This window comes from Canis lupus, chromosome 22, assembly GCF_011100685.1.
Source record: "Canis lupus familiaris isolate Mischka breed German Shepherd chromosome 22, alternate assembly UU_Cfam_GSD_1.0, whole genome shotgun sequence".
NCBI classification, from domain to species: domain Eukaryota; kingdom Metazoa; phylum Chordata; class Mammalia; order Carnivora; family Canidae; genus Canis; species Canis lupus.
Window position 1 is genome coordinate 49,605,773 of NC_049243.1, and position 11,633 is coordinate 49,617,405.

General features: G+C 51.5%; 1 long non-coding RNA gene across 1 annotated transcript; it reads right to left on the reverse strand.

Moving 5' to 3' along the window:
* Positions 1-264: 264 nt before the first annotated feature.
* On the reverse strand, positions 265-4,621 carry LOC119877395. The gene is made up of 4 exons (XR_005376076.1): positions 4,466-4,621; positions 2,222-2,326; positions 1,515-1,650; positions 265-1,081 (listed from the first exon to the last, which is right to left on the reverse strand). It is a non-coding gene; the product is annotated as an uncharacterized LOC119877395 (long non-coding RNA).
* Positions 4,622-11,633: the final 7,012 nt, after the last annotated feature.

Genomic DNA, 11,633 nt, shown 5'->3' on the forward strand with positions numbered 1-11,633 from the left:
CATGAGAGATAGAGACAGGCAGAGACACAGGCAGAGGGAGAAGCAGGGTCCATGCAGGGAGCCCGACGCGGGACTCGATCCCAGGTCTCTAGGATCACACCCTGGGCCAAAGGCGGCACTAAACTGCTGAGCCACCCGGGCTTCCCCTCTCTCACTTTTTTAAAAAAGATTTTCTTTATTTATTTGAGAGTGAGAGAGAACACAAGCAAGGAGAGAGGCAGAGGGGAGAGAGAGAAACAGACTCCTGGCTGAGCAGGGAGCCTGACGCGGGACTCAATCCTAGGACCCTGAGATCATGCAGACGCTTCACCAACTGAGCCACCCAGGTGACCCTAGACCTTATTTGCCTGGAAGGAAGAGGAGGAGGATGCTGACACTCTGAGTTTTCAAATGCTGAGGAGCCATCTCCTGTAATGTGTAGATGCAAAGAAGTCACTGATGGAGTCAATGCCACAGTTCACTGAGTGGCGTGGTGAACTACAGGGACAGTCCAAAAGCCTTGTGCTCCGGGCATCCCCCGAGGGCAGAGCACCCCCGTCGCCATGAACTGGATGATGTTGAGGTGGCAGAGGCCAGAGCACACAAGCACAGCCACCTGCACCAGCAGGGTGAGCAGGTCGGCCTGCCCATGGCATCCCTTCTTGCCCACCAGAGGGTTTTCCCGGGGCTGCCCTGCACACCTGCCAGGTAATCTTCACAGAACAAGATAGTATGATCCCCACTGGCCCACAGATGCTTATGGCAAGGCCACTGGGACCATGAGGGGCAGCCTGAGGATTCCCTCGACACTGTCATGCTCCGTGGAGGCCAGCTGGAGTCCCGCACATAGTAGGTGACCCTTCCAGTAGAGCGAGTGTGAACAGGAGGTCAGGGGCCACCAGGTGAGCCAGGTACACACCTGCTGTGTTGATCTTCTTGCTCTTTTGACAGGCGAGGTAGAAGGTGAGGATGTTTCCAGGGCACTGGAGACCAACGGCCAGAGAGTCAGGCGGACTGCCGGGTTGGGCAGTGAGGAAGCAGGAGGTGGCATCATACGAGAGGCTGCTCAGGTTGCCGGGCTGGAGGCCACGTCATTGAGGTCCTGAGGAGACCAAAAAAAGAAAAAAAACATGTAATATTGCCTCTGCACTAATAATCTGCTGAAGGAACACACATGAGAGAAACCTAGCTCTTTGGAAGTAAACTTTCTGTTGAAGTGCAACATGTCCTTCCAGTTACTATTGCTGCGTAACAAATTATCCCCCAATATGTAGCAGCTTAGAACACACTTTATTGTGTTCATAGTCTTTGAACAGGACACAGGAAGAATGGCTTGGTTGGGGAGCCTCAGCTGGGAAGGGTCAGCAGCTGGGGGTTACCTGATGGCAGAGGCCAGGACCATCTGGGGGTGGCTTCACTCAGATGAGGGGCAGTTGGCGCTGGCTTTTGGCTGGGACCTCAGGGGTGTCACACACATGGGCTCCTTGTGAGACTTACTCACAGCCTAGCAGCCTGAAGGTCACTTGGATTCTTACCCAGCAGCTCCAGGCTTGAAAGGAAACTGTCCCAGAAACCAGACAGCAGCTCCGTGATTTTCTGTATTCCAGTGCTTTCACATCTAGGGCCTTGTCTGACCCCACAGGGATTGCCTCTTCCTGGGTCAGTGGATTCCTGGAATGCGTTTTTTCAAATGCAAACCAACCAATCCAGGGCCACTCCCAACCACCTCCTTTATGGGGCTCCCATGCTCTGGGCCACTATGCACCTGCCCAGCTGTCCCAGTCACCTGCGGGATCAGATGCCAGACAACCAGGGGCAGCCCCTGTGTTCCAGAGCCCCCTGAAATGATCCAAACCAGCCAGTCCTAAGTCTGCCTTCCTGTCTCACGTGTTTTATTCCTGCAGAAACCACAATAACAGTTCTTGCCCACCTTTCTGCCTCTCTCCATCTCCCGAGTGACCCTGGTACTTACGGCCCCCCCAGCATGGCTCCCGGTAATGTGGTCTGATCTGGATCTATGAGTAACAAGCTATGTTTATCAATAGCAACGTCTCCTGATCTGTCAGCCTCACTGCACCTCAGCTTTTCTATCAATACACTGTACTTCAAAACATCTTTTCTGACCTGGCCTCAGAGGTATTACATCACACACACCCCTTCCCCCCCAGTGTTTTGTGTCATTCTTTCTTTTTACAAATTGGACTCATGGAAGAGAGCTGTTTTCCAGCACCCCAAGCCTTACATGCATAAAAAGAGGCGTGCTTCTTGGATCATGTGGAAGAAGCGCCTTTGCCAGGATTTGGGTCTGAGGACAGAGCCTCGCCTGTTCACACCTCCAGTCCCCGAGCTGCTTCCAGGGAAGACAGGGGAACATGCAGGGACAACAAAGATGAGGAACAGGCAGGAAGGGTCTCTGCAGCACGGGGCCCAGCTCAGGAGTTAAGGGTGGACTCTGCTGAGAAGGGCAGCTCCTTTCATGCCTCCTGCTCCTCCTGGGGCTCTGACCACAGTCCAGCTGAAGCCCTTGACGTGGAATCTTGGCCCAGAGACGTTGGAGGAACAGCCCAGGATGGCCTCCTGCCTGCCCTGCGGAAGGCGGCCTGCACTGCGCCGGCACCTGCGCCCGCACCTGCGGGGAGGCGGGAGGATGCTCTTCCTCTCCTGCTGCCGTGGCCGCGCCTTCTTTGTCTCTGGCTCTTACCGTCGCGCACGCCCACACAGTCACTCTGACACACGCACACGTGTTCACCCATGCACTTACGTCACCCGCTCCCACTCGTGTTCACGCACGCACACCAGGCGGCGTATGACCCGGGCCAGGGGCGGGGGGCCCGCGCCGTGGCCGCAGGAACTGGCGCCCTTCGAGGCAGCAGCTCCAGGGAGGAACCGGAACACAACTCGCCCCAGGAGCCTTGCCCGCAGCCACCCAACAGGGCAGGCTCTTCCTTTCTTCCTTGAGTCCTTCCCGAACAAGTCAGTGGTCAGGCCAGCTGAGCGAGCGGGGCTCTGGGGGGGGGGGGGGCGGTGCGCAGGGCAGGTGGCAGAGTCTGAGCAGGCCAAGGGAGCCCCCTCAAGGGGCCAGGTTAGCTCCGCAGGGCGCCGGCCACAGGGCGACTCCCTGTAAGGAGCACCCTTTCTAGCACCGAGCTGCCATTTGATGCATTTGGAACATGCGTGTCCCTTTCCTGGTTTGTTTAGGACTTGCGGGGTACAGGGAAGGGCCTGGCTGCTGCAGTCCCCCTCCCATGTCAGCTGTCCCGCTTCCTGATACTCCTGCTTCTTCCGCAGGGCACATTAGCACAGGCCGGGGGGCTCACCTGCCCCTGCTTGCCCCCTCAGTGGAGGGTACACCTTCCCCTCCCCTTGGAGGCCCCGTAAGTGTCACCTCCTCCAGGACACCTGCCAGCCTGGACAGAATTCACGTGCCCCTCCTCCCCGGGCGCTTCCATAGCACTCGATGGCAACTCTCCGGCATGCTTCTCTCAGCAAAGGACACTCCTCAGTTAAATCTCTGCAGCTCCAGTCCCTGCAGCCCCTGCGGGCCTCTGCTAGTCTTCTTATTTTGGTAGGTGGCACAAAACAAGTGCTCTGGACACTGGGTGCTGCTGGAAGCCCTGTGGTCTCCCTTTCCAGGGACGCCCACAGAGAAGTCACAGCCATGCCCCCAAGGCAGGGAGGGCGGGTGCTGTCACTGCTGTGAATCTAGGGCGATCAGAACCAAAATAGGAGCCATGGAAAGAGGAGCACACTGTCAGGCCCTAACGCCCCAGACCTGCCCGCCTGCCCTCCTTGCTGGTTGGTCCTGTCCCCTTGCTTACTGATTTTGGTGCAAACCTCAGTACAAACTCCTCCGCTCCACAAGTGCACACTAATCGACCATTGTCAGACTGGTGCAGACTTTGTGCTCCACGGACCCTGGTCCGTACCTGCCCATAGGAGCACCCCTTGGCCCCTCTGTGTGTGCATCATCCCCACCTCTCGGGTCCTCCCCCACAGGCACAAAGCGCCCCAATCCCCTCACCCCACCCTATCCACTCTTAGGAAATGACCTAATACTGGTCATTTGTACCTTAATATGAAGCTACTAGTGCATTTCCCTCTCACAAGTGTATTTGCCTTTTGAGACTCCCCGAGCAGTGATTATAAAGTGCAAGGTGTGCCCTGTTCAGTGATTATCAGCGCAACCCTGTAAAGAAGAGTTATCCAAAGGGCTTCCAGAGGGTTACTCAAGGTCTGACCCAGTGGAGGCAGCTCAGTCCTATCAGCAGGTGTTACTCAGTGACTTGAAGGTGACACTGGCCTTCGTTCCTTCTGGCCTGAGCTGTCCATCTGTTCACACAAGAAATGGCAGAGGTCCCGCTGGTAAGCTGAGGTCACTGGGGATGCTGTACCCATTGACCACAAAGCAAGAAGAGATGGTGAGGAAGCAGCTACAATCTGAGATTTTCTCTCACGCCCTGGGAAGACTCACCTCTGATCTACTTACCTTGCTCGCCAGGAGAAGTGCACAGGGAGCCCGGCAGAGCCTTATCCAGGGGCCAGCTGCCTTCCCAAGCAGCCCGGAGTGCCCTCTCCGCGCTGCAGAATTGAATCAGATCACCGCACTAGACTCCATACTCTACCTCCCGTCACCCACCTCTTCTGAAACAGAAGAAAGGAACAAAAGAAACCCCAAGGGTATCAGCCAAGATGATCTCCCTATACAGGACATGCGTGCTCAGCCACAAGGCTCCCTGCTGGGCCTGCCCCCCAACCCCACCCTGCCACCCCCACCACAGCTACTGAGAAGGAGGGCAGGGAGAAGAGTCACTCTGGGAAGCCAGTTTCCATTCTGTTCCATTTCTGTGCCCCCCACAGGCTGGGATTTAAGCCCTCTATATGACTCTCAAGCCACCAGTGTCAGGAAATTCGAAAGCAGTCATCATTCTCCTGACTGGGAGCAATGAGCTGGGGAAAGCACCAAGTGCCATCTGGGGTCTCCAACACTCTCAGCCTCTGTGGCGGAGTGGTGGCCTTGTCAGGATTTCCTGGGTCTCGTGATCCCAGCAAGATGCTTTAATGGAGCCTCAAAGCTGACCTTGCAGCCCTCAGAGGCATTGTTCCCAAGGGTGGCAGCTAGCAGGGCAGGACCGGCAGGATCCCAGATTCAGCCGGATGTTCTCCAGCTGGGCAAGGCCAGACGCCCCCCTCTTCTCTTCCTCCCATTTCCAGAGACTGGTTTTCCTCACCCTACAGCTGCCTAATAAATGAGGCATCAAACCTATCATGTGATTACAACCATGCCTCCCTCCTAAGGTGTCGCCATAGGGGTGTCAGTGTGTACATTGCACTGAGGCTTTCCCTGAGCACCCTGTGGAGCCCGCCTCCATCTGCAGCTTGCTCTCCAGCCCAGACCCCTGTGTGTATGTCATGGTATCCCACGTGCCTCAGTTTCCCCCAGTAAAAAATGTGGGTCAGCATACTCCCTGACCTGACCTCCCACTGACAAAGGCCATGAGACCCATTTTTTCCCATATGTAGATTGGGCCCCAAACATGTCCCAGATTGCTTGATCTGTCAATGACAGCTTACGTAAAGGAGCCCTGTCTTACCAGAAACTTTTACCAGAAACCTCCTCCCACCGCCCCCAGAAGGAAGAGCTAATGCAGTTTCCTGAGTGCCTGAGTTGTACACAGATCACCAACCCTAGGAGAACATTCCTCTGTATCCCCAAGACATTTAGGATTCTATTAAAAGGACCTAGAATGCCTAAGAAGGGCCAGACAGCAGAGAATACCCACCATACGGTGCTCATTCAGGATTAGGTTAATGAGGGTAAGGCACAGGGTGCTGAGCACCCATAAGAGCCAGGAGGGAAAAGCACATCCACCACCCTCTCGGGCTTGGCGGCTGGGCCTGCCCATGAGACTGACAAGACAGGCTGCCAGAAAAGGCTCCACGTTTTATTTGACGTTAATGACTGTGTGTGGCATGGCATGCTTCACTGAAAAGCAGCAAGAACCCAAAGGGACCTAAGAGTTTACAGCGTGTTTTCACAAAAAGCAACAAATTGTACAGAGTGTCAAGACAGAGAACAAAGAGGTGGCAGGGCCGCAGGGGTGGTGGGGGGTGCCTGGGTGGCTCGGTGGTTGAGTGTCTTCTGCCTTTGGCTTAGGGCATGATCCCGAGATCCCGGTATCCAGTCCCGCATTGTGCCCCTTGCAGGGAGCCTGCTTCAGTCTCTGCCTCTCTCTCTCTCTCTCTCTCTCTCTGTCTCTCTCTCTCTCTGTCTCTCATGAATAAATAAGAGACACAGAGAGAGAGAAAGAGGCAGAGACAGAAGGAGGCTCCATGCAGGGAGCCTGACACGGGACTCGATCCCAGGCCTCAAAGATCACACCCTGGGCTGAAGGCAGGCGCTAAAGGCAGGCGCTAAACCGCTGAGCCACCCAGGCTGCCCTAAATAAAATCTTTTAAAAAGGAAGGAAGGGAGGGAGAGAGGAAGGAAGGGAGGAAAGAAAAAGAAAGAAGAAAGAAAGAAAGAAAGAAAGAAAGAAAGAAAGAAAGAAAGAAAGAAAGAAAGAGAAAGAAAGAAAGAAAGAAAGAAAGAAAGAAAGAAAGAAAGAAAGAAAGAAAGAAAGAAAGAAAGACCCTCCTACGAAAACTCCCTACTCACCGCCCGCACCGACATCCCTCCCTCCGACTCGCCCCCTAACAAAGAAAGAAAGAAGAAAAGGTAAGAGCGGGGTGTAAATGTGTGGAGAAGCAATGGAAAAGAGAAGGCGTGTTGGGTGAGTCCCGTGAGACAGAGCCCCTGTCTGTGGCTCCGGGGGGGGCAGCTCCCTCCCTCGTGCGGAGAGAGAAAGCCCTTTATAAATGGACACTTATGTCCTGCTTTCAGGCAGACAGAGAGAGGGCAGAGAGCTTGTTCCTTCTATTTCTTTATTGCCTTTAGCTCCAAGTAATCCTTTTGCCACAGTGGCACGTCTGGGTGGCACGTTCTGGTCCCCGCCGAGGGCGCAGGAAACAGGAAGGTGGGTGATGGGCCTGCTGAGGCCCTACAAGCCACTGCTCGCCCCTGGCCCGGAATCTGGCTGATCCCTGACAGACGCGCCCATCTCTCCTGCTTGTCTACGGGGAGCCATGAGCGGCAGCCCCCACGGCCCTGATTTCACCTTGTCCCTGGGCTGCTCTCCAGTCCTCTCTTGTGATGGGTGTTGCAGGTTGGCCAGAGCCTCAGGGGCAGGGCCTGCGTGGGCCCGTTCATCCCAACCGGCTGCTAGAGTGGAAGGTTCCAGAGACATGATCCAGTCCATGGGGGCCAGAACTCGGGGGTCTGTGAACCTGGATGGAAAAACAGAGACAGCTCTATTTTCACCAGGTTCTTTTCTTTTCTTTTTTTTTAATATTTTATGTATTTATTCATGAGAGACACAGAGAGAGAGGCAGAGACACAGGCAGAGGGAGAAGCAGGCTCCATGCAGGGAGCCCGATGTGGGACTCGATCCCGGGACTCCAGGATCACGCCCTGGGCCGAAGGCAGGCGCTCAACCCCTGAGCCACCCAGGCGCCCCTATTTTCACCAGGTTTTAACTGCAACGTGGCACCACGACCATATACATGAGCAGCCTGCCATATGGTGTGAAGCATACCCACGACTGCGTCACTGATCGAAATCATGGATCTTCCCACAGCCCATTACCGACGATTCGGGTATCTCAAAATATGACGTATGCTCATCACTACTTCAAAATTATAGTCAATATTAGTTAATAAAAAATTCTATATGAGGTGCCTGGCCAGCTCAGTAGAGCGTGTGACACTTGATCTCGGGGTGGTTGAGTTCAAGCCCCATGTTGGGTGTAGAGATCACTTTTTAAAAAATCTTTTTAAAACAAAGGGAATCATATGTAACATTTTGTCCAAAAATCTATTCTTTTTGGACTTTGTTAACTGTATTCTAATATGAGTTGTTTTTTGTAAACTTATATATGTTCCTATATGCATTTAAAATGGTTACTCTGGGGGCAGCCCAGGTGGCTCAGCAGTTTAGCGCCACCTTCAGCCAAAGGCCTGATCCTGGAGACAGGGATCGAGTGATGGAGTCCCACCTCAGGCTCCCTGCATGGAGCCTGATCCTCCTTCCGCCTCTCTCTCTCTCTCTCTCTGTCTCTTATGAGTAAATAAAATCTTTAAAACTAAATAAAAATAAATAAGTAAATAAATAAATAAATAAATAAATAAATAAATAAATAAATAATAAAATAGTTACTCTGGGGGGCGTCTGGGAGGCTCAGTTGGCTAAGCGTCTGCTTGTGGCTCGGGTCATGATCCTGAGGTCCTGGGATTCATTCCTATGTCGGTCTCCCTGCTCAGCAGGGAGTCTCCTTCTTCCTCTCCCTCTGCTGCTTTCCCTGCTGTGCTTGCTTTCTCTTTGTCAAATAAATAAATAAAATCTTAAAAAAAATCCATTATTCAGAAAAAGGTCTTTAGTCTTCACCTGAGGGGTCCATAGCCCAAGGAGAGGTAGAGAACCCTCGATCTAGTGTAATGTTTTTGTTTTCTGAATGGGGAAACTGAAACACCAAATTTCCCCCCCAAAGCCTCCCAGCTTACACCTGGAGTCAGGACCTGAACCCTTGGCTCCTGGTTCCTCTTTGGGTCTCCCCCTACAACACAGAGCCCTTTCTTCTCTACACCCTACTTCCTCCCAGCACCAAACACAGCATGACTCAGGAAGGATTATTCCCTAAAGGCTGGCATTTGGACCTAAGGTGAGACTCTCTGACCCCTGACCCCTGACTATCCTGATTCCTCTTCCTCGTGGCTTGATGAGCCTCTTTCCTCAGAATCCATTTGTCATGACCCACCTAGCCCTGAATAGAGCACAGGATCTTCTCTGCTCACTCAGACCCAGGAAACCCATAGCAATAACAATTAACAATAATGGCATCCTACCAGTGAGAGACCAGCTCTTAATGCAAGCCCACCTCTGGCCCAGGAAGGAAGAAACTTCTGAATAGCCTCTGGACTGGAGTGAATTAGCTCAAGTCAAAATTTCTAGAATCTTTTCTGTGTTCACTGTACATAGTAAATGATCAGTAAAGACCTTGTAGTGTTCTGATCTGAAGGGGCACCTGTATCCCAATGTTCATAGCAGTAATGTGCATAATAGCCAAACTGTGAAAAGAAAAAGAAATAGCCAAACTGTGGAAGAAGCCAAGATGTCTAACGACAGATGAGTGGATAAAGAAGATATATATATATACCACAAATATATATATATATATATATACACAATGAGATATTACTCAGCCATCAGAAAGGATGAATACTTACCATTTACATTGACATGGATAGAACTGGATGATATTATGCTGAGTGAAAAAAGTCAATCAGAGAAAGACAATTTTCATATGGTTTCACTCATATGGGGAATATAAGAAACAGGGAAGAGGGTTATAGGGGAAGGGAGGGAAAACTGAATGGGAAGTATCAGAGAGGGAGACAAATCATGAAAGACTTAACTCTGGGAAACAAACAGGGTTTCTGGAGGGGATGTGGAGGGGGATGGGGTAACTAGGTGACAGGCAGTGAGGAGGGCATGTGATGGGATGAGCACAACTCATGAATTATTGAACACTACATCTGAAACTAATAACTAACAATGAAACTGAAACTAATAATGTACGAAGTGTTGGCTAATTGAATTCAAATTAAAAAAAAAAAGAAGATGTTAGTTGAAAAAAAGAAAAAACATAATGGCATCCTAAACTGAAGGCCTGCTCTCTGTTAGCCACTCTTAGCCATCTATAATGCCTCACTTCGTTCACAAAGAGGCATTATTATCTCCAATTTTATAGGTGAGGAAAAGGAGATTCAGAGAAATTAAGTGATTTATCCAAGGCCACACAGCCAATTGCATCAAAGAGTCAGGTGCTTCTGACAGTCCCAATTACAAGGAGGTTGCAGCTGGAGCTGGAGGTAGGGAGGTAGCCAATAGATAATGTCACCCAGATCTGAAGAATGCAAAGGGTTGATGTCACTATTCTTGGGGCTGGTGGAGCCGCAGCAGCCTTGACTGGTGATGTCTGAACTTGGTGACCATCCTGGGTGTGTTTACCCTCAGAGCACTGATTTCTGACACGATCTGTGCCTGCCCAGGGAAAGCAGAGATGGAACCCCTATCTCATCTCTGTGGTTTGCACATCTGTGTTCCGTGAGCGTCTTCAGCCCCAGGCATAAGTAGAGAGGCACAGTGTGGGTTAGTTCCGGGCACAGCGGCCGTGGGAGGGGAGCGGTTGAGCTGCTGCCCCGAGTGGGGTGGGGGTGGGGGGGCCATTGTCTGTAAAGCCAATGCCTTTTTTTCCTTTTCTTTTTAAATGGTGAGGAGAAAAAGTTAGTACAGATGTATTTGTTTCCTCTTCTTTTTAGCCACTTAATTAACGATCTCACTTCTAGATACTTAAATAACATTCACTTATAGGGGTTCAGGACAGGCCATCTCACCCACCCCCCAAATGTGCCACTTTGGTATATAGATTATTTAGAGCTGAAGACACTTGAGATCCTGCTGGCCCAAGAGAAACTTTTGTCCTCCCTTAACTATGTGAAAGAATCTAAATTGGGGGGGGTCTTTCCCAGAATAAGGCTTATTAACAGAGATAAATTTTATCTGAGTGACCCATCGGTATGGCAGGACAAACATCTAATTACCAAACATCTGCTCTTCTTTTCGCTCTGTAAGATGCATACCTTTCCTCTGAAATCCCAGACCCCTACCCTGCTCTCCTTAGCTGAGAATGACATAGAGACCTCATCTTGCCTGATTGTCTTTGGAATTTCCGTGTCTGTGTGGATTCCTCATACATACACATATTAAATTTGATTTGCTCCTGTTAATCTGCCTCATGTCCATTTGTTTCTTAGTGTGGCTAGAAGGACCTTTGAGGGATAGGAATTCTTGCTCTCTCACAACTCATCCACAGTGAATGTCTAAGTTATGCTGTGTGCTGGGGAGAAACACCAGGAAACCAAAGACGACCACACCACTAACTGTGTCCATCTCTCCAGCCAGGACTCATGTGTCCAGTGTCTCCTGGCCACCTCCTGGGTACATTGGGATCAGACCGCTGTGTTGAACCTCTCAGACCCACTGCCCCTCCTGGATTGGCCCATCTCCACGAGCCACACCCCCAAGGCCATCCTGCAAACCTCCCTCTTGCTCCCTCCACGTGACATCCACCCCAAGTCTCCTCCAGGACAGGCTCAAGGTAGTCTCTGTAGCCCAGGCCTTGCCACGCCTCTCTAGGAAGGCAGCCACAGCTTCTTGTTTCCCAGTGTTGGCTTTCAATCCTGACACTCAATCTACTCTACAGTCTTCATCCCACTGTCACGCTGATTTGGCTAAAATGCACAGTCGCCCTACTTTTCTTATTTATTTGTTTGTTTTTTAAAGGTTTTATTTATTTGAGAGAGAGAGAGAGAGAGAGAGAGAGAGAAAGTAAGGGAAAGGGCAGAGGGATAGGAAGGGGGATAAGCAGACTCCCTGCTGAACAGGGAGCCTGACTCAGGGCTCCATCTCAGGACCCTGAGATCATGACCTGAGCCCAGGCAGACACTTAACCAACTGAGCCACCCAAGTGCCCCTGTATGTTTGTTTTAAATAAGCTCTA